Here is an 18,976-nt window from a genome sequence, read left to right as displayed (position 1 = left end):
GGAGAGGGACCATTTTGCACAACTGCAGATATTAAAACATTAGTGAGGAAAATTGTTTTGTTAGCATTCCACAGATAGCAGTAATGGTTTCGGTAATTAGATGAAGCAATTTCAGTTATTATGATAATACATTTTTTAATTCCATTCAAAACTCAGTTGACCTTAATGATTTTAATGTAATGACAGCTCACACAGCATCAAGCCTGATTACTCTCCACTTTAGTATCTCTCCCTCTCTCTGTGTGTGTGTGTGTGTGTGTGTGTGTGTGTGTGTGTGTGTGTGTGTGTGTGTGTGTGTGTGTGTGTGTGTGTGTGTGTGTGTGTGTGTGTGTGTGTGTGTGTGTGTGTGTGTGTGTGTGTGTGTGTGTGTATATAAACTTGAGAAATCCAGAGTGGATGAATCCGTCTTGCCCAAAACAGGAAGCCATCAGGACAGTCTGATTATAACTATTACCAGTCCCAGCCTCCAGGCATCCTGCCCTGTCCTCTCTTACTACACGGGCCCTTTCACCCAGCAGACACACACACACACACACACAAACACATTTTTCCTCTTTTCTCTGTCTCTCTCTCTCCACCTCTCTCTCTCTTCTGCTGCTCACCCTGTCCTAATCTCTCAATACCTCCCATACACTCCCTTTCTCTCCTCCAACCTCCTTTTTCTCTGTTGGCTAGTGTGGTGTGGTGTAGTGTAGTGTAGTGTAGTGGGTGTAGTGTAGTGTGGTTTGGTGTAGTGTGGTGTGGTGAGGTGTGGTGAGTGGGTGGGTGTAGTGTGGTGAGGTGTGGTGTGGTGTAGTGTAGTGAGGTGTAGTGGTGTGGTGGTGTGGTGTAGTGTAGTGAGGTGTGGTGTGGTGTGGTGTAGTGTAGTGAGGTGTGGTGTGGTGTAGTGTAGTGTAGTGAGGTGTAGTGTGGTGTGGTGTAGTGTAGTGTGGTGTAGTGTGATATGTGTAGTGTAGTGTGGTGTAGTGTAGTTGGTGTAGTGGTGCTATAGTGTGTGTAGTGGGTGTGTGTAGTGTGTATGGTGTAGTGTAGTGTGATATGGTGTAGTGTGGTGTGTTGTGGTGTGTGTAGTGTGATGTGGTGTGGTGTAGTGTAATGTGGTGTAATGTGGTGTGGTGTGGTGTGGTGTTGTGAGATGTAGTGTGATATGGTGTAGTGTAGTTGTGATATGGTTAGTGTGGTGTAGTGGTAGTTTTGGTGTGGTGTAGTGTAGTGTGATGTGGTGTGGTGTGTTATGTTGTATTGTAGGTGTGGTGTGGTGTAGTGTGGTGTGGGTGTGTGTGGTTGGTGTAAGGTAGTGTGATGTGGTGTGGTGTATGTATGTTTGTATTGTGTGTGGTGTGGTGTGGTGTAGTGTGATGTGGGTGGTGGTGTAGTATGTGTTTGTAGTGTGGTGTGGTGTGGTTGTAGTGTGGATGTGGTGTAGTTGTGATGTGGGTGTGTGAGTGTCTGTAGTGTGTGTTGTGGGTAGTGTGGATGTGTGTGGTGATGGGTGAAGTGTAGTGTGGTGTGGTGTGGTGTGGTGTAGTATGTTGTATTGTAGTGTGGTGTGGTGTAGTGTGGTGTGGTGTAGTGAGGTGTGATGTGGTGTGGTGTGGTGTGGTGTAGTGTAGCGTGGCGTGATGTGGTGTGGTGTAACGTTGTATGATTCGGTCGCTGTGTAGCTTTGGGCCCGGACAGGACTTTGTCTGTGTGCTGGTATTTCACAAACAGTAGCCGTCAGAAGGAGAGTGATGACCTCTAGCCCTCTGATAATCACCCTGTCCCATCGACCCCATCGGTCCACCAGCCCGGGGTTAATAAATATATTCTCGCTCTGCTCAATGGGAATTTCCATAAAGTTATCCACCTTTGTTTCCTGTCACAGAGCGTGACACACGATCCCACTCTCACCTCTGTGGCTCAACACAGGAGGGTTAATGGATAGATATTAGGGGTGTGTGTGAATTCTTTCTGGCATGCGTACGCACATGCATGCATGTGTGTGTATGTATGTGTACTATATTGTTTTCAAATAACGTATTGGTCGAGCAAAAGTGTTGCCCTGCCAATTCATATGGCATTTCGTCCCCTCTACTGACCCCTCTTAGAGTCACTGCCTAGCTTAGAGACCCCCTCAGACCTGTTAAATCCCTGGGGTGTTGCTGCCGTCCCCCTCGGTTAGGGCGGGGCACTGTCCAATGTCATCCATGTGTGAGAGCTTGGCCGGTGGGCTGGGTGGGTCAGGTCTGGTATTTTTTTCCCCCTCTCCCCCCCTCCCTCCCTCTAGGGCAGCAATGAAATTCACACGGCCTGTAAACCCAGGGAAGTGGTCCCTGCCAGACCCTCAGCACCCTTAAGTGATCCGGCTGCACTTAAACACAACAGCCTCTCCTCTTTACAACTCCTAGCTCTTGTCCTGCAGAAGAGAGATATCTGCATTCATGGCTGTACCGCAGGCATGGCCAAGGGCCTGGGAATAACAAGGAAATTACTACCCTTTGGACTGGTGGAGAAGTGTGTCTGTGCGTGTGTGTGTAAATGTTCACATTAAGAACCCCTCCAAAGAGTACATTTTCTTCACCTGTTCTCGCTCAAGAAGTACTCCAGCCTGTAACCAGTCATCTTTAAGATGTGCTTGATTGAGCTTGCCTGGAACAATGGAACCAATGGAATATCAACCATTGAAATATAATCTCATTGTGTTAATGCATTAATCTGTCCTCTGGAAATGTAGAGCCAGAGAGACTGTATAAAAACCCTGGTTACATTTATGACTCTATTTACAATTTAGACATACTCTGAATAACAGATATTATGAGGGAATATGTGGCTGCTTATCTATTGTTAAAGCAGAGTCTGAGGCATCAACAACATGCATATATTCCTTCATTTATTTTCCAACGATGAACAATGCAAATGTAACCACAGTAACACAGCTCACAATCTGTGGAAGCAAAATGCCTACTTATGACTCGGTAAAGACGAGGTCATCTTGATTCATACTGTATTTGTGGATATGACAACTGAGCACTAGAATCGAAAGCTCTCACAAACTAGTGATTGGCAGTTTCAATTAAAACAATATGGCAAGTGTTGGGCGCAATAGAAACTGCAGATATGTTCCTGAGCTGTGGCATCTGAAATGCATTGAGAGTATAATAATACATGTGTCAGCAGTGTAGGACTATACCTTTGTGTGGCTTCCACTGCAACCATTGCCCAGTGCCTCTTGAGGACAATGTCAAGAGAGCCCTTTCCCCGTGAGCCAGCCTGTACTGTACAAGGTGAGGTGATAATGAGGGAGCAAGTTAATCCACTGTTTCTGCTCAGAAACCATTACATCTGACTATATCATATTTCTCTGGTTAAAATATCTAACTATGCCCCAGTGAAGGTGTGCAGGCTGGCTAAGCACCTCCTTGCAAACATTAACCCACCACTGGAGAGAGAGAGAGAGAGAGGAGGAGAGCGAGAGAGAAGAGAGAGAGAGAGAGAGAGAGAGAGAGAGAGAGAGAGAGGAGAGAAGAGAGAGAGAGAGAAGAGAGAGAGAGAGGAGAGAGAGAGAGAGAGAGAGAGAGGAGAGAGAGAGGAGCAAGAGAGAGGAGAGAGAGAGAGAGAGAGAGAGAGAGAGAGAGAGGAGGAGAGAGAGGAGAGAGAGAGAGAGAAGAGAGAGAGAGAGAGAGAGAGAGAGAGAGAGAGAGAGAGAGAGAGAGAGAGAGAGAGAGAAGAGAAGAAGAAGAGAGAGAGAGAGAGGAGAGAGAGAGAGAGAAGAGAGAAGAGAGAGAGAGAGAGAGAGAGAGAGAGAGAGAGAGAGAGAGAGAGAGAGAGAGAAGAGAGAGAGAGAGAGAGGAGAGAAGAGAGAGCGAGAGAGAGGAGAGAGAGAGAGAGGAGAGAGAGAGAGAGAGGATCAGTACGCAAGAGGAAGAGATCCATACAACCTTCCCCTGTGGTTGCCTATTTGGAACAGAGAGCACCCCTCTGGACGACTACTGTTTCAGACTGATAGCAGCACAGCAGCCCCTCATCATCAGACAGACACAGGGAGAGGATCCAACCTCGGCAGTAGTCGTCTCCCACCCCCTCTCTCTCTCTCTCTCTCTCTCTCTGTGTGTGTTYATGAGCGGTGATGTGTTTTTCTCTCAGGTGTCTCTCAACTCCCAGATATGTGTGTTTGTTTGTACCTCATTAACTATTTTGTGAATATGTTGCTACACTCACCATGTGGGATCTTGTTGGTGGAATATCAAGAGACCCAGAAACACCATTAACAGAATCAATAGAGATCATACAATATGGGATGAGACCCTGGAATGTTCTCCTGACCTGAAATGACCTTCCTTTCTTTCAGGAAATGAGCTTGGCTGGGATCCATGATAAACACAAGTTAAAGAATTACAGCGAGAAGAAAATCGATATTCACAGTGAGATGACGGGGACTGAGYAATCCAGATCTAGTACTTTGTCAAAGTGAGTATATCTGTCAGGAGCCACACTGTCTTATCAAATACGGTATTACTGTTTTGGGCTGTAGAAAAATACATTTTTCTAACCTCAGAAAGAAAATAATTTTCTTATGTCTTATTACAGTCTGCAGTATAGACGGTAATTACCAATGGAATCCTGTCTCCATGCATGACCATAAGAGACTACTTTGAAAAATGACTATAGTTCACAAGGGCATATTGGCAGGGGAGATAGAGCAGAGTGGAGCGGAGGTTAAAAGACATTGAGTAATTGGCTTTTCCCAAATGTTCCGTCTCCATCTCTATCTAATTTAACCCAAATCAAATGTTTCTGTTGTTTCTGTTTCTTTTTAACCTGCAATGCAGCCTATTGATAGGCCAAGTAGATTCTGTACAGGGAATAGTCTAATATCTGAACCAATCTCTTCATAATGAGCATATGTTCTTGATACACTCCTCAGAACCTAACCCCCCGGTAACCAAGACAACCCGCCTTGAAACCTTGAAGCGTAAATTACAAGCAAATGAGTTCCAACCGATGGCAGGCTGAGGCGGGTAGGCTACAGAGCCTAGCTGCAGACAGGCAGGCAAACAGGCAGGGAGACTTGCAGGCGGTAAGGCAAACAGGSAGTCATGTAGGCAGTCTTGGCAGGCAGGCAGGCAAAGAACCAGGCAGGCAGTGTGCTGTGCTCTGCCTCTGCAGTCAGGTCAGTAGGGATTAACCCATACAGTGATACAAATGTACCCTAATCCTTCCTCTTTGGTCCTGTGACTAATCAATGTGAGCAGAATGTGTTGCTTTTGGAACAGCTGGGTGGAGCTTACTAAATCAGACCTAACCCTCCAGTGCCTGTAATGACTATACAGATTGTTCCCACAGAATAAAACAATGGGCTTTAAAGGCTGATCTGCCCTGTATTAATATATGTAAGGCAAATGCTGAAGGGAGGGAGGGAGAAGGATGAATCAAAGCTGGAGAGGTCAGGAAGTTTGTCTTGTAACTCCACTATCAGTAGTAGGACTAATGCTGAGGCACTGATGTATTGTATTCAGACCTGGGTTCAAGTACTATTTGAAATCTCTCAAATACTTTGAGTGTTTGCTCTACCCTGCATGGAGTGCCAGATGGGCAGTGTTTGCAGTTTTACAACCATTCTATTGGTGGTCCATTAAGCCAGGCAAGCTTAATCAAGCACAGATAAAGTACTTGAAATGATTTCAAATAGTTTTTGAACCCTGGTCTGATCACTAGAGGTATGATCAGAATTGTGTTAGTGGGTGATTGGTGGGTGATTGGATGATTGTGAGAGATGTGGTGTCCACGGCATGTGGCCAGCCGGGTGGCCTGACTACCAGGGATACTTTTAACATTCACCTTGGTGGGTGTTGATGGACACGTTGTAGGTGTGAATAGGATTGCATGTTTATTTGAGTCACAGGGAGGCTAGCGGAGGTGACACTATGTTAATAATTAGCAGTGGTGTAAAGTACTTAAGTAAAAATAAGTCAAATAAGTAAAAATACTTTAAAGTACTACTTAAGTAGTTTTTGGGGTATCTGTACTTTACTATTTATATTTTGGACAACTTTTACTTCACTACATTCCTAAAGAAAATAATGTACTTTTTACTCCATACATTTTCCCTGACACCCAAAACTACTCGTTACATTTTGAATGCTTAGCAGGACAGGAAAATGGTCCAATTCAAGCACTTATCCCTGGTCTCCCTGACTGCCTCTGATCTGGCGGACTCACTAAACACACATAGTTTGTAAATGATGTCTGAGTGTTGGAGTGTGCCCCTGGCTAGCCATAAATACAATTTTAATAAAATAAAATGGTGCCGTCTGGTTTGCTTAATAAAGGGAATTTGAAACTATTGATAATTTTACTTTTACTTTTGATACTTAAGTATATTTTAGAAATTACATTTACTTTTGATACTTAAGTATATTTAAAACCAAATACTTTTAGACTTTTACTGAAGTAGTATTTTACTGCGTGACTTTCACTTTTACTTGAGTAATTTTCTATTCTATTACAATTGGGTACTTTTTCACCACTGATAATTAGTAAATCAATGAGTTAGTTAGTAATGTTGTCTCTGTCTTAAGGACCACTGCTGCAGGACATCAAAAAGGCTGAGGAAAACACATTTTACTCTGAAAGAGATGTGTAAATATTAGACATGATGGTAAGAAATGCTTCATAGAGAATGATACCTGTTGGTGTTGTGTTCTACATACAGTGCCGCCAGAAAGTATTCATACCCCTTGACTTATTCAACATTTTTGTTGTGTTATAGGTTTAATTCAAAATTGAGGATTTTTTTTCTTCTTCTCATCCATCTACAAACACTACCCCATAGTGACAAAGTAAAAAAAACATGTTTTTCAAAATGTTTGCAAATGTAATGAAAACGAAATAAACTAAATAATATATAATTTACATAAGTATCCACAATACATGTTAGAATCACCTTTGGCAGCGATTACAGCTGTGAGACTTTCTGGGTAAGTCTTTAAGAGCTTTGCACACCTGGATTGTACAATATTTGCCCATTAATATTAAAAGCTATGTCAAATTGGTTGTTGATCATTACTAAACAATAATTTTCAAGTCTTGCTATAGATTTTCAAGCAGATTTAAGTTGAAACTGTAACTCAGCCTCTCATGAACATTCACAGTCTTCTAGGTATGCAACTACAGTGCAGATTTGGCATTGTGATTTAGGTTATTGTCCTGCTTAAATATGAATTCATCTCCCAGTGGCTGGTGGAAAGCAGACTGAACCAGGTTTTCCTTTGGGATTTTGTCTGTTAGCTCCATTCCATTTCTTTTTTATCCTGAAAACCTCACCAGTTTTAACGATTACAAGTATAACCATAACATGATGCAGCCACCACTATGCTTGAAAATATGGAAAGTGGTGCTCAATAATGTGTTGAATTGGATTTGCCCCAAACATAACACCTTTTATTCAGGAAGTGAATTTTCAGTATTAATTTAGTGCCTTGTTGCAAACAAGATGCATTTTTTTTTGTTTAATATTTTATTCTGTACAGGCTTCCTTCTTTTCAATCTGTCAAATAGGTAAGTGTTGTGGCATAATTACAATGTTATTGATCCATCCTCAGTTTTCTCCTATCACAGCCACTAAACTCTGTAACTGTTTAACACCAATTTCATTGGCCTCCCTGAAATTCCTTCCTCTCCGGAAACTGAGTTAAGAAGGACGCCTGTAACTCTGTAGTGAACTGGTGTATGGATAAACCATCCAAAGTGTTATTAATAACTTCTCCATGCTCATAGGGATTGGCCTGGCCTGTCTCCTGGTAGCGCCTCCATGCTCTGGACACTACGCTGTCAGACACAGCAAACCTTCTTGCCACAGCTCGCATTGATGTGCCATACTGGATGAGCTGCACTACCTGAGCCACTTGTGTGGGTTGTAGACTCCGTCTCATGCTACCACTAGAGTGAAAGCACCGCCAGCATTCAAAAGTGACCAAAACATCAGCCAGGAAGCATAGGACTGAGAAGTGGTCTGTGGTCACCACCTGCAGAACCACTCCTTTATTGGGGGTGTCTTGCTAATTGCCTATAATTTTCCACCTTTTGTTTCCATTTGCACAACAGCATGTGAAATTTATTGTCAATCAGTGTTGCTTCCTAAGTGGACAGTTTGATTTCACAGAAGTGGGATTGACTTGGAGTTACATTGTGTTGTTTAAGTGTTCCCTTTATTTTTTTGAGCAGTGTATATACACACACCACCGCTCAAAAGTTTTAGAACACCTACTCATTCAAGGGTTTTTCTTTTCTTTTTACTATTTTCTACATTGTAGAATAATAGTGAAGACATCAACACTATGAAATAACACACATGGTATCAAGTGGTAACCAAAAAAGTGTTAAATAAATCTAAATATATTTTATATTTGAGATCCTTCAAAGTAGCCACCCTTTGCCTTGATCACAGCTTTGCACACATTTGGCATTCTCTCAACTAGCTTCACCTGGAATGCTTTACCAACAGTCTTGAAGGAGTTCCCACATATGCTGAGCACTTGTTGGCTGCTTTTCCTTCACTCTGCGGTCCGACTCATCCATCTCAATCTCAAACCATCTCAATTTGGTTGAGGTTAAGGGGGATTGTGGAGGCCAGGTCATCTGATGCAGCACTCCATCACTCTCCTTCTTGGTCAAATACCCCTTACACAGCCTGGAGGTGTGTTGGGTCATTGTCCTATTGAAAAACAAATGACAGTCCCACTAAGCCCAAATCAGATGGGATGGCGTATCGCTACAGAATGCTGTGGTAGCCATGCTGGTTAAGTATGCCTTGAATTCTAAATAAATCACGACAGTGTCACCAGCAAAGCACCGCCACACCATAACACCTCCTTCTCCATGCTTTACGGTTGGAAATACACATGCGTAAATCAACCGTTCACCCACACTCGTCTCACAGACACGGCGGTTGGATCCAAAAATCTCCAATTTGGATTACAGACCAAGGGACACATTTCCACCGGTCTAATGTCCATTGCTCGTGTTTCTTGGCCCAAACAAGTATCTTATTCTAACTGGTGTCCTTTAGTGGTGGTTTCTTTGCAGCAATTCAACCATGAAGGCCTGATTCACACAGTTTCCTCTGAACAGTTGGGGGCTCGCGTTGTACCGGGTAGAGATTAAGAGTCCATGTGGCCATTAACTGGTTGCCTGACGACTCAATCAGAATTCTTCCGCTGCTCTTTTTGCTACATACATCAGTCTGAGACTGACATCATTGATGTCAGTTGTGGTGACGTCAAAATGAGGGGTGTTGTGCAAATCAAATTCATCAGCGATTGGATCATCTCTAACCAATCAGGGTGTCAAAGCCAATGACGAATTTTCAAAACACCGCTTTTTCCATGTGTTTTCGTGTTCTGGCCCAACCCATTGGTTTCTGGGACCAATCAGAACGGTTAGAATGTGTTCGCATTCGGTGAAGGATCGGGAAGTACTCAGATCCAGAATCATTGTGGAGAATAAACTAACGTCTGTGGGCTTGGTGTAGTGTTTAGCAGGAGCAAGGAGTCTGGGTAGCCAGACAAATTGACTGATTCTAAATGGTGAAAACATATCTATACAATGGCTAGATGAATACACATTTAATAAAACTTGGGGAAATGTTCAGTCTTAGTGAGGATATGTTCACATCATCATACTTCCACTCTGAGGCATGGGAGAATAAAACCACTCATTTGAATGTATAACAATGCATGTGAAAAGTTCCAGAGGTGTCTGGGAAAATTTTGGTTCCTTTTCTGAAAAAAGAAAATAACAGTGGTAGAGGGCTACCACTTCTCCATTTAGAAAAAAAGGGTGCCTCAGAGTCACATGCCTCAGAGTCGAACACATCCTCTCTAAAACCGAACATCTATCAGCAATCAGTTTAATGAAAAGTGTGCTTTGAATTTTCAGAATGTCAATGCATTTAGGGTGTATATTTTTGCATTTATTTTAGCATAAGCTAGGCAAGAGAATGCTGTTTGTTTTTTCTTCCTTTCAGTTAGATGTGATTAAAACATTTATTGAATTAGAATAAACATGCTCTCTGCTATACAGCTTCCTCATGTGACTCTTTCTGAAGTGTGGCATCATACGTTATCAATGACCAAAGAGACGGCTACTGATCAAAATATAATTTATTTATTTGATAAAATATGTAACTAAGGTTCTGTGTTTATTTTGTTAGACAACCTTGTGTTCTGTTTCGTTGTGTTCTTGAACGTAGCCCTGTTCCTTTCTGTTCTTGAACGTAGCCCTGTCTTTCATTTTTGTTAATTGATTTCACCTGTGTTAGTTACTCACCTGGTCTCATCAGCTCCTTATTTAGTTCAGTTCATTCTGTTTGTGCCTTTGTGAGGTATTGTTCGTTTTGACTCTACTAAGCCTTTTCCTAGCTTGTTTGTGAGAACCAGTTATAGCCTTCAGTCCTAGTTTTGATTCACCTGCCTGTTTGCCTACCTGTGACCACGATTCCTGAAATAAACACCTGCTGCGCAAAGCGCGTGAATCTACACCTTTTTTCTCCCTGAGTGTTCATTACAGAATACCTCACCCAAAAACGGAATTGATTCAGCAGAGCTACAGCGGTGCCTAACCCAGCAAGCGGAGCGTATGGAGGAAATCTGCCGTCTTCTCCATCAGCCTATCCCTACTCCTCCGATGCCAGGTATCGTAACCCATAGCCCTCCTTCATTCATATCCATGCCTGGACAATATGACGGTTCACCTGGGAAATGTCATGGATTTCTGATGCAATGCAGCAAATACATTGAGCACAACCCCACTAACTGCGCCACTGTCAAGAACAGGGTGGATTTTGTCTCTACTCACAGGCAAAGCCCTGGATTGGGCCACCACCATATGGACTGCCAACAGCACATAACTCTGATCCGAGACCCATTTCCACACCCTCTTCAAAGATTTATTTGATCAGTCTCCTACCGGTCGTCCTATAGGAGACCTCCTCATAGAACTTCAACAAGGACGCAATTCAGCTGCCGAGTATGTCCTTGAGTTCCGCAGCATGGCTGCAGGGAGTGGATGGAATGAGGCTACTTTACTTACCGTCTACCGAAGAGGGCTCAACAGGGAACTTCAGGCGGTGCTGGCCTGTCGAGGTGACCTTCAGGATTTAAATCAATACATTCGTATCTCCATCGACCACCTCATCGCCGACCGCCGAAGAACTCTGCCACCCAGGAACCCAAAACCTTCTCTTTCCATGATTCTGTCATCCCGTCMGAGTCTTCCAGAGCCCATGCAGTTGTGCCATTCTCCTCTCCCATGTATCGAACGTCAAAGGCGGATCCAAGAAGGGCTCTGCCTATGCTGTGGAAGGAAAGATAACCTACTCTGCCATTGCCCTGTTTTCCCCCCCAAACAGGGCAAACAGAACTACTGTCCTGGTCTTCTACCTGCTTCACCAGCTCTCTCAGCCTACTTTGCAGAGCCACCACCATTGAGGACTCTGCCTCTGCCGTACCACCCACCATACCATCTTAAAATGCCCAGTACAGCAATGTCTTCAGCAAAATCTAGGCCTCCACTCTGCCACCACATCGCCCAGGGGACTGTGCTATTGACTTACTCCCTTGAGTGTCCCCACCGACGGGTCGTGTTTACCCCCTATCTGTCCCGGAAAATGAGGCATTGGAGAACTACATTGATGAAGCACTCAAACAGTTTCATTCGTCCTTCTTCCCCTGGTGTGTCCCGCTTCTTCATTTGGAAAAAAGGATGGTGGTCTCTGTCCAAGTATTGCTTACCGTTCCCTGAATGATGTCACAGTCAAGAACCGTTTCCCTCTGATCCCAGTGACACTTGAACAAGTGGGCCGTGCCAACARCTATACAAAATTTGACCTGCGAAGTGCATATAACCTTGTCCATATACCTGAAGGCGACAAATGGAAGACAGCCTTTATCACCGCATGAGGGCACTACGAATACCTGGTCATGCCCTATGGCCTTACTAGCGCCCCCGCTGTCTTCCAATCCTTTATGAACAAGGTTTTCCAGGATATGATCAACCGCTTTTTCATTGTCTACATTGATGACATCCTGATTTACTCCATGAAGGAACACATACAGCATGTGCAAAAGGTTCTTCAACAGCTCCTTGACCATAACCTTTATGTGAAGACTTGAAAGAGCGCCTTCCATGTAACCTCGGTAAACTTCCTTTGGTTTTGTACTGACACTTGGAGGGGTCAACATGAATGAGAACAAAGTCACCGCCATCTGTAACTGGCCCAAACCCACCACCATTAAGGAACTCCAATGTTTCATTGGGTTCTTCAACTACTATCGTCGGTTCATTCGGAACTTCAGTTCTACTGCCGCTCCCTCACTGCTCTTACCAGCCAAAAGACCCGGACCCGTCAATGGACTGACGCCGCACTGACTGCTTTCAAGAACTTGATACGCCTCTTCACCTCAGCTCCTGTCCTTCGCCAACCGGATCCGACCCTTCCTTTCACCCTGGAGGTGGATGCCTCCGGAGTAGGAGCCATACTCTCTCAGTGGGTGGGAACGCCTCCAAAATCACATCCCTGTGCCTTCTTCTCCAGGAAGTTATCCTCCGCTGAGAGCAATTACGATGTGGGGAACAGAACTCCTCATAACGCTGATGTCGGGGAGGTCACTCGCCTGGGCTACGGCGGTGTAGGAGCAACAGTCTGCCGTCTGCCTCAGGAGGAGTTCGTGGTGGGAGTTCAGAAGGTTTTTGATTCTCTGTCTGGGAGAGAAGCTCCAGCTACGTTAAGACTCCCGTAGTGTGGCAGACTACGTGGTGGATTTTCGCACGTTGGAGGCTGAGAGTGCCTGGAACCTGGAAGCATTCTTTGACATGTTCTTTCACGGATTATCGGAGGTGATCAAAGATGAATTCGCTGCCCACGGATGTTGACTCCATCATTGCCTTGACCATCCCGATTGATGGGCGGCTTCGAGAACGTAGGAGGGAGAGGGAGTCCGTGCCTTGTCGCCCTCGATTCCCAACTCACCTCCAAGTCTACATGTCCGAGTGGACCCGACGTCACCTGAGTCTTCTCGGGAATCACTGAGGGCTGCCGACTCGCCTGCTTCGGAGACCATGTYCCTGGGCAGGGCTAGATTGACTCGTGCTGAGCGCTTTTGCTGACTCCACACCCAGAGCTGTCTATATTGTGGAGCTATGGGACATTTCTTAGCTACCTCCCCATTAAAAACCCAGGCTCATCAAGAAGGGGCGAGTACTCTGGTGGGCCATACAGAGAACTTTGCCTCTCCCCTTACTCGCACCCCTTTCCATGCCATCCTGCTGTGGGGGAACCAGTCAATCTCTCCGGGTACCCGTCAAGTTTTTGGGATGCTACCCTGGCGTCCGAGCTGGGCATCCCCACTCAGGCCCTCCATTCCCATGGACATTAGAGCGCTGGACAGTCGCTCCATAGGCCGGGTCACTCACAATACCACTCCCATCAACATACGAGTGTCAGGAAACTACAGCGAGGAAATTCAATTTATGCTGATGAAGTCTACTATTAGTAGCCATGTTTTACTTTTTCAGATTTGAGAAAAGTTTGTAGAAGAGCGTGAACCGCTGCGTAACGTAAAATACTATGCATCCTGTTTGCTTTCACCTGAGAATTAACACAGCTGTGCACAGATCGATGGCTGTTTGTCGTACAAAGGGCATTCACATCCTGCTGGAAAGCCCAGACACTGTCAAACAAGCGAACACCGCTCGTCTCATTGGTGCGTAATGATGGCTGACCTRCATGGGCTAATTGACGTGTTGTGTAGCCAAAACGTCATGTAGAATGATGAAACAAATTTGGTTTCCTTCTAGAGGACTGCACAGAAACCACATTTGCCGGGATAAACAACGTTTAACCAAAGTTTAGAGTCCTGACACTTTGGCTTTGATGGCAAGTTGTAGAACATTCTTTGCCAATATAGTTAAGGAACTTTGCGATGATGCCCCTTGGTTTGCTTGTGTCTCCTCTTTGGCCGCATGTTCGATGTGCTTGTTTGACTATGGGAGCCTATGTGAAGTTCTACTGACCCAATAGTTGTGGTATTACCTTTCCAGGGATTCTTCCATTCTGGTTGTTCCACAGCATTTCATGGAAATTTACGAAACTAAGATTTGAACGGGGATTGAAGTCATCCATCCAGTTTAATCTTTCAGTGTAAGCCCTGTAATTATGTATTTTTATTCAGCCACGGTTTTCTGGATTAAGCCGATTTTGGCCTCCTGCACGTGTTTGCCCAGTTCTGTCATATCAGTTTAGATTTTTTTGAGATCGGATATTTTCTTCATCTGCTTAGCCTCTAACGAGCCTCAACCCCGGATCCGGGATCACCCCCCACCCCCCCACCCCCACACTGATTAGCATCGCTAGCCATAGCGTCACAATTAAATAGTAGCATCTAAATATCATTAAATCACAAGTCCAAGACACCTAATGAAAGATACAGACTTGTGAATAAAGCCACCATTTCAGATTTTTAAAATGTTTTACAGGGAAGACACAATATGTAAATCTATTAGCTAAACACGTTAGCAAAATACACAATTTCTTTGTCCACCATTTTTTTCTCTCCACCAGTAGCTATCACCAATTCGGCTAAACTAAGATATTGATAGCCACTAACCAAGAAAAAACCTCATCAGATGACAGGCTGATAACATATTTATGGTATAGGATAGGTTTTGTTAGAGAAATGTGCATATTCAGGTAGAAATCACAGTTTACAATTGCACCCACCATCACAACCGACTAGAATTACTACAGAGAGCAACGGTTATGACCAATTTACTCATCATAAAACATTTCATAAAATAGACCAAAGCATAGCAATGGAAAGACACAGTTCTTGTGAATCCAGACAATATTTCAGATTCTAAGTGTTTTACAGTGAAAACACAATAAATCGTTATATTAGCATACCACATGTGCAAACGTTACCGAGCATTGATACAAGCCAAAAGAGGGATAACGTAATCATCGCCAAAATGTATTAATTTTTTCACTAACCTTCTCAAGTCTTCCGATTACACTCCTGTAACATCATTTTACAACATACATATAGAGTTTGTTCGAAAATGTGCATATTTAGCCATAAAAAAACGTGGTTATACAATGAAAATAGTAGCAAAACAAGCCTGGAAATGTCGGTCGCCATCTTTTAGTGATCTAGTTTAATCAAAAGCTAATCATATACTGACTAAAAAATATAGGGTTGACAGGAATCGAAAGACAAATAGTTCTTAATGCAATCGCTGATTTACATTTTTTAAATTATCCTTACTTTTCAATACAGGTTGCGCCAAGCGAAGCTATACAAAACAAAAGGGCGACATAAGCGTTTAACATTTTTCGACAGAAACACGATTATCATCATAAATTGTTCTTACTGTGAGCTGTTCTTCCATCAGAATCTTGGGCAAAGAATCCTTTCTTGGGTCTAATCGTCTTTTGGTCGAAAGCTGTCCTCTTGCCATGTGGAAATGCCCACTAACGTTCGGCATGAACTGGAAACGTCCAGCCTGTTCAAAGTGCCTCAGAAATAAATGGGTCAAAATCGCACTAAAACGATAATAATTGCTATAAAACGTTTAAATTAACTACCTTATGATGTTTTTAACACCTCTAACGAGTAAAAACATGACCAGAGAAATATACTGGCTAAACAAACGCTTGGAAGGAGGCGAGTCCGACGTCCCCGTGCGCAACGCGCAGGCAGCAAAGGGATGCTACTTCCGGTATTTGCTCTTTTATGCAGCCCCTGATTGCGCCAATCGACTCCATTCAAAGCGTCATCACGTACTGACATCCAGGAGAAGACGTAAGAAGTGTCTGTTTCTCCATAGCATTTACAGGGACCTTTAAACTGACTCCAGATCAGGGGCCAGGATGTCTGAAATCTGACTCCCTATCATGAAAAGTGCTGTAGATTGAGTTCTGTACCACTCAGAGACAAAATTCCAACGGCTATAGAAACTAGAGAGTGTTTTCTATCCAATAATAACAATAATATGCATATTGTACGAGCAAGAATTTATTAGGAAGCCGTTTAATCTGTTGAGCAAATTATGCTAATGCGAAACAGCACCCCCTATAGTGGCAAGAAGTTAGACAGTTTCTCATTGCCAGTGCACATTTGTTAGTAGTGTCTCTATACTCACTTTAGTCGAGTTGGCAGCTACTTGGTCCATGGTTATGTTTCGTTGTGTTTGTTTGTTTGTAATTGCTATAACATGCAGTTGCCAACATAACATTTCAGTTATTTCTTAACTAATTCCTTATACATCCAAGATGGCGTAGCAGTCAGACGTCTTTGTCCTCGTCGTGTCCCGTGTATATATCTTTTTTCTAAGCATATTTTTTTATATTTTTCCTAAACCTCAACTTCAATATACTCTCCTGCAACCCGCCTCACCCAATGTGGTATGGATCTGCTATTTTCTAAAGTATTTTTCTTTACTTTTGAACCGGAATCCTCCAACAGAGCTAGCCAGCTTACTAGCTAGTAGTCAGCTAACCACTGCTAGCGGTCATCAGCTAACCTCTAGCTCGGAAATCTCCCGCCAGTTTGTACAACGCAATTCAAACCAGAGCATACTGGACTTAWTTTCTCTCCATATCCCCGGATTCCTTCCGCAAGCTCTGAACCTTCTCACCTGGATCATCGCAGCTAGCTAGCTCCAATCCGAGTTGCTACTCCTGGCTAACGTCTCTGTCCCGAAGCAAGCACCAATTAGCCTGGAGCTAGCCCATGCTAGGCCCATCTCCCGGCTTGCTGAAGAGGTCCATCAGCCACTCCTTGGGCTACAATACCTATTTTGGACCCCTTTTACTACACGAAGCCCTGCTAATCCATCACAACTGGACTACTGACGTAATCTGCCCGAGGGTTCTTTTTGCTACAGACCCCTCCGTCGCGACGTCCCCTGAATGTCCATCTGCTAGCCTGCTAGCCGCGGCCCGCTAGCTGTCTAGAGCATATCGGACTGTTAGCTGAATAGGTCCATCGGCCAATTTCGTGGGCCACTATACCMATTTTGCCAATTGGACTGGGCACCTTTACTACACGGAACCCTACTAATTCATCACGGCTGGTCTGCTGATGGAACCGCACGAGGGGGCTCTGCACGAGGGGGCTCTGCACGAGGAGGCTCTGCATGAGGAGGCTACAACAGACTTCTTCCATCGCAACGTACCTGTAAGGCCCTTCTGCTAGCTTGCTAGCCCAGGCCCGCTAGCTGTCTGAATCGCTGTGTCTCCAGCCAGCTTAACTACTCACTGGACCCCTATGATCACTCGGCTACGCATGCCTTTCCCTAATGTCAATATGCCTTGTCCATTGTTGTTCTGGGTAGTGATTATTGTCTTATTTCACTGTAGAGCCTCTAGCCCTGCTCAATATGCCTTAGCTAACCCTTCAGTTCCACCTCCCACACATGCGGTGACAACACCTGGTTTGAATTATGTTTCTAGAGACAATATCTCTCTCATCGTCACTCTATGCCTAGGTTTACCTCCACTGTATTCCCATCCTACCATACCTTTGTCTGTACATTATGCCTTGAATCTATTCTATCGCGCCCAGAAACCTGCTCCTTTTACTCTCTTTTCCGAACGTACTAGACGACCAGTTCTTATAGCCTTTGCCATACCCTTATCCTACTCCTCCTCTGGTGATGTAGAGGTTAATCCAGGCCCAGCAGTGCCTAGCTCTGCTCAAATTCCCCAGGCGCTCTCATTTGTTGACTTCTGTAACCYTAAAAGCCTTGGTTTCATGCATGTTTACATTAGAAGCCTCCTCCCCAAGTGTGTTTTATTCACTGCCTTAGCACACTCTGTCAAGCCAGATGTCCTAGCCATGTCTGAATCCTGGCTTAGGAAMACCACCAAAGACCCTGAAATTTCCATCCCTAACTATAACATTTTCCGACAAGATGGAGCTGCCAAAGGGGGGGGGGGTGGCAATCTACTGCAGAGAGAGCCTGCAAAGTTCTGTCATACTATCCAGGTCTGTGCCCAAACAATTCAAGCTTCTACTTCTAAAAATCCACCTTTCCAGAAACAAGTCTCTCACTGTTGCCGCTTGCTATAGACCACCATCTGCCCCCAGCTGTGCCCTGGACACCATATGTGAATGATTYCCCCCCATCTATCTTCAGAGCTTGTGCTGCTAGGTGACCTAAACTGGGACATGCTTAAAACTTCTTATGGCTGCAGTCCCGTTAACGGGATCGATATGACAACAGCCAGTCGAAGTGCAGGGCGCCAAATTCAAAAAACAGAAATCTCATAATTAAAATTCCTCAGACATTCATGTGTCTTATATCATTTAAGGTAATCTTGTTGTTAATCCCACCAAAGTGTCCGATTTCAAATAGGCTTCTCAGCGAAAGCACTACAAACGATTATGTTAGGAAACCACAATAACCACAGCCATTTTTTCCAGCTAAAGATAGCTTCACAAAAACCATTGACATCTAGTGGAAGCCGTAGGAAGTGAAAACCCATCAATATCTCTCTGTATTTTCAATAAGAGCTTGGTTGAAAATATGGCACCCCCAGAAAAAATCCAAACAGGAGGCGGAACTTCTCAGGTTTTTGCCTGCCATATGAGTTCTGTTAATCTCACAGACTTAATTCAAACAGTTTTAGAAACTTTAGGCCGTTTACAATGGGCACCTTTCATCCAAGCTACTCGACTTCTTATGGCTGAAGGGGCAGTATTAACACCCCGGCCATCCTACAATCTAAGCTTGAGGCCCTCAGTCTCACACAAATTATCAATGAACCACAAATCCATAAACACGGGCACCCTCATAGATGTCATCCGAACCAACTTGCCCTCCAAATACACCTCTGCCTCCTTCAACCAAGATCTCAGCGATCACTGCCTCATTGCCTGCATCCATAATGGGTCTGCGGTCAAACAACCACCCCTTATCACTGTCAAACGCTCCC

Source organism: Salvelinus sp. IW2-2015, linkage group LG20 (genome assembly GCF_002910315.2).
Source record: "Salvelinus sp. IW2-2015 linkage group LG20, ASM291031v2, whole genome shotgun sequence".
In the NCBI taxonomy this organism is placed as follows: Eukaryota; Metazoa; Chordata; class Actinopteri; order Salmoniformes; family Salmonidae; genus Salvelinus; species Salvelinus sp. IW2-2015.
The sequence above is the reverse complement of the archived record's forward strand: the minus strand, read 5'-3'. Positions refer to the sequence as shown.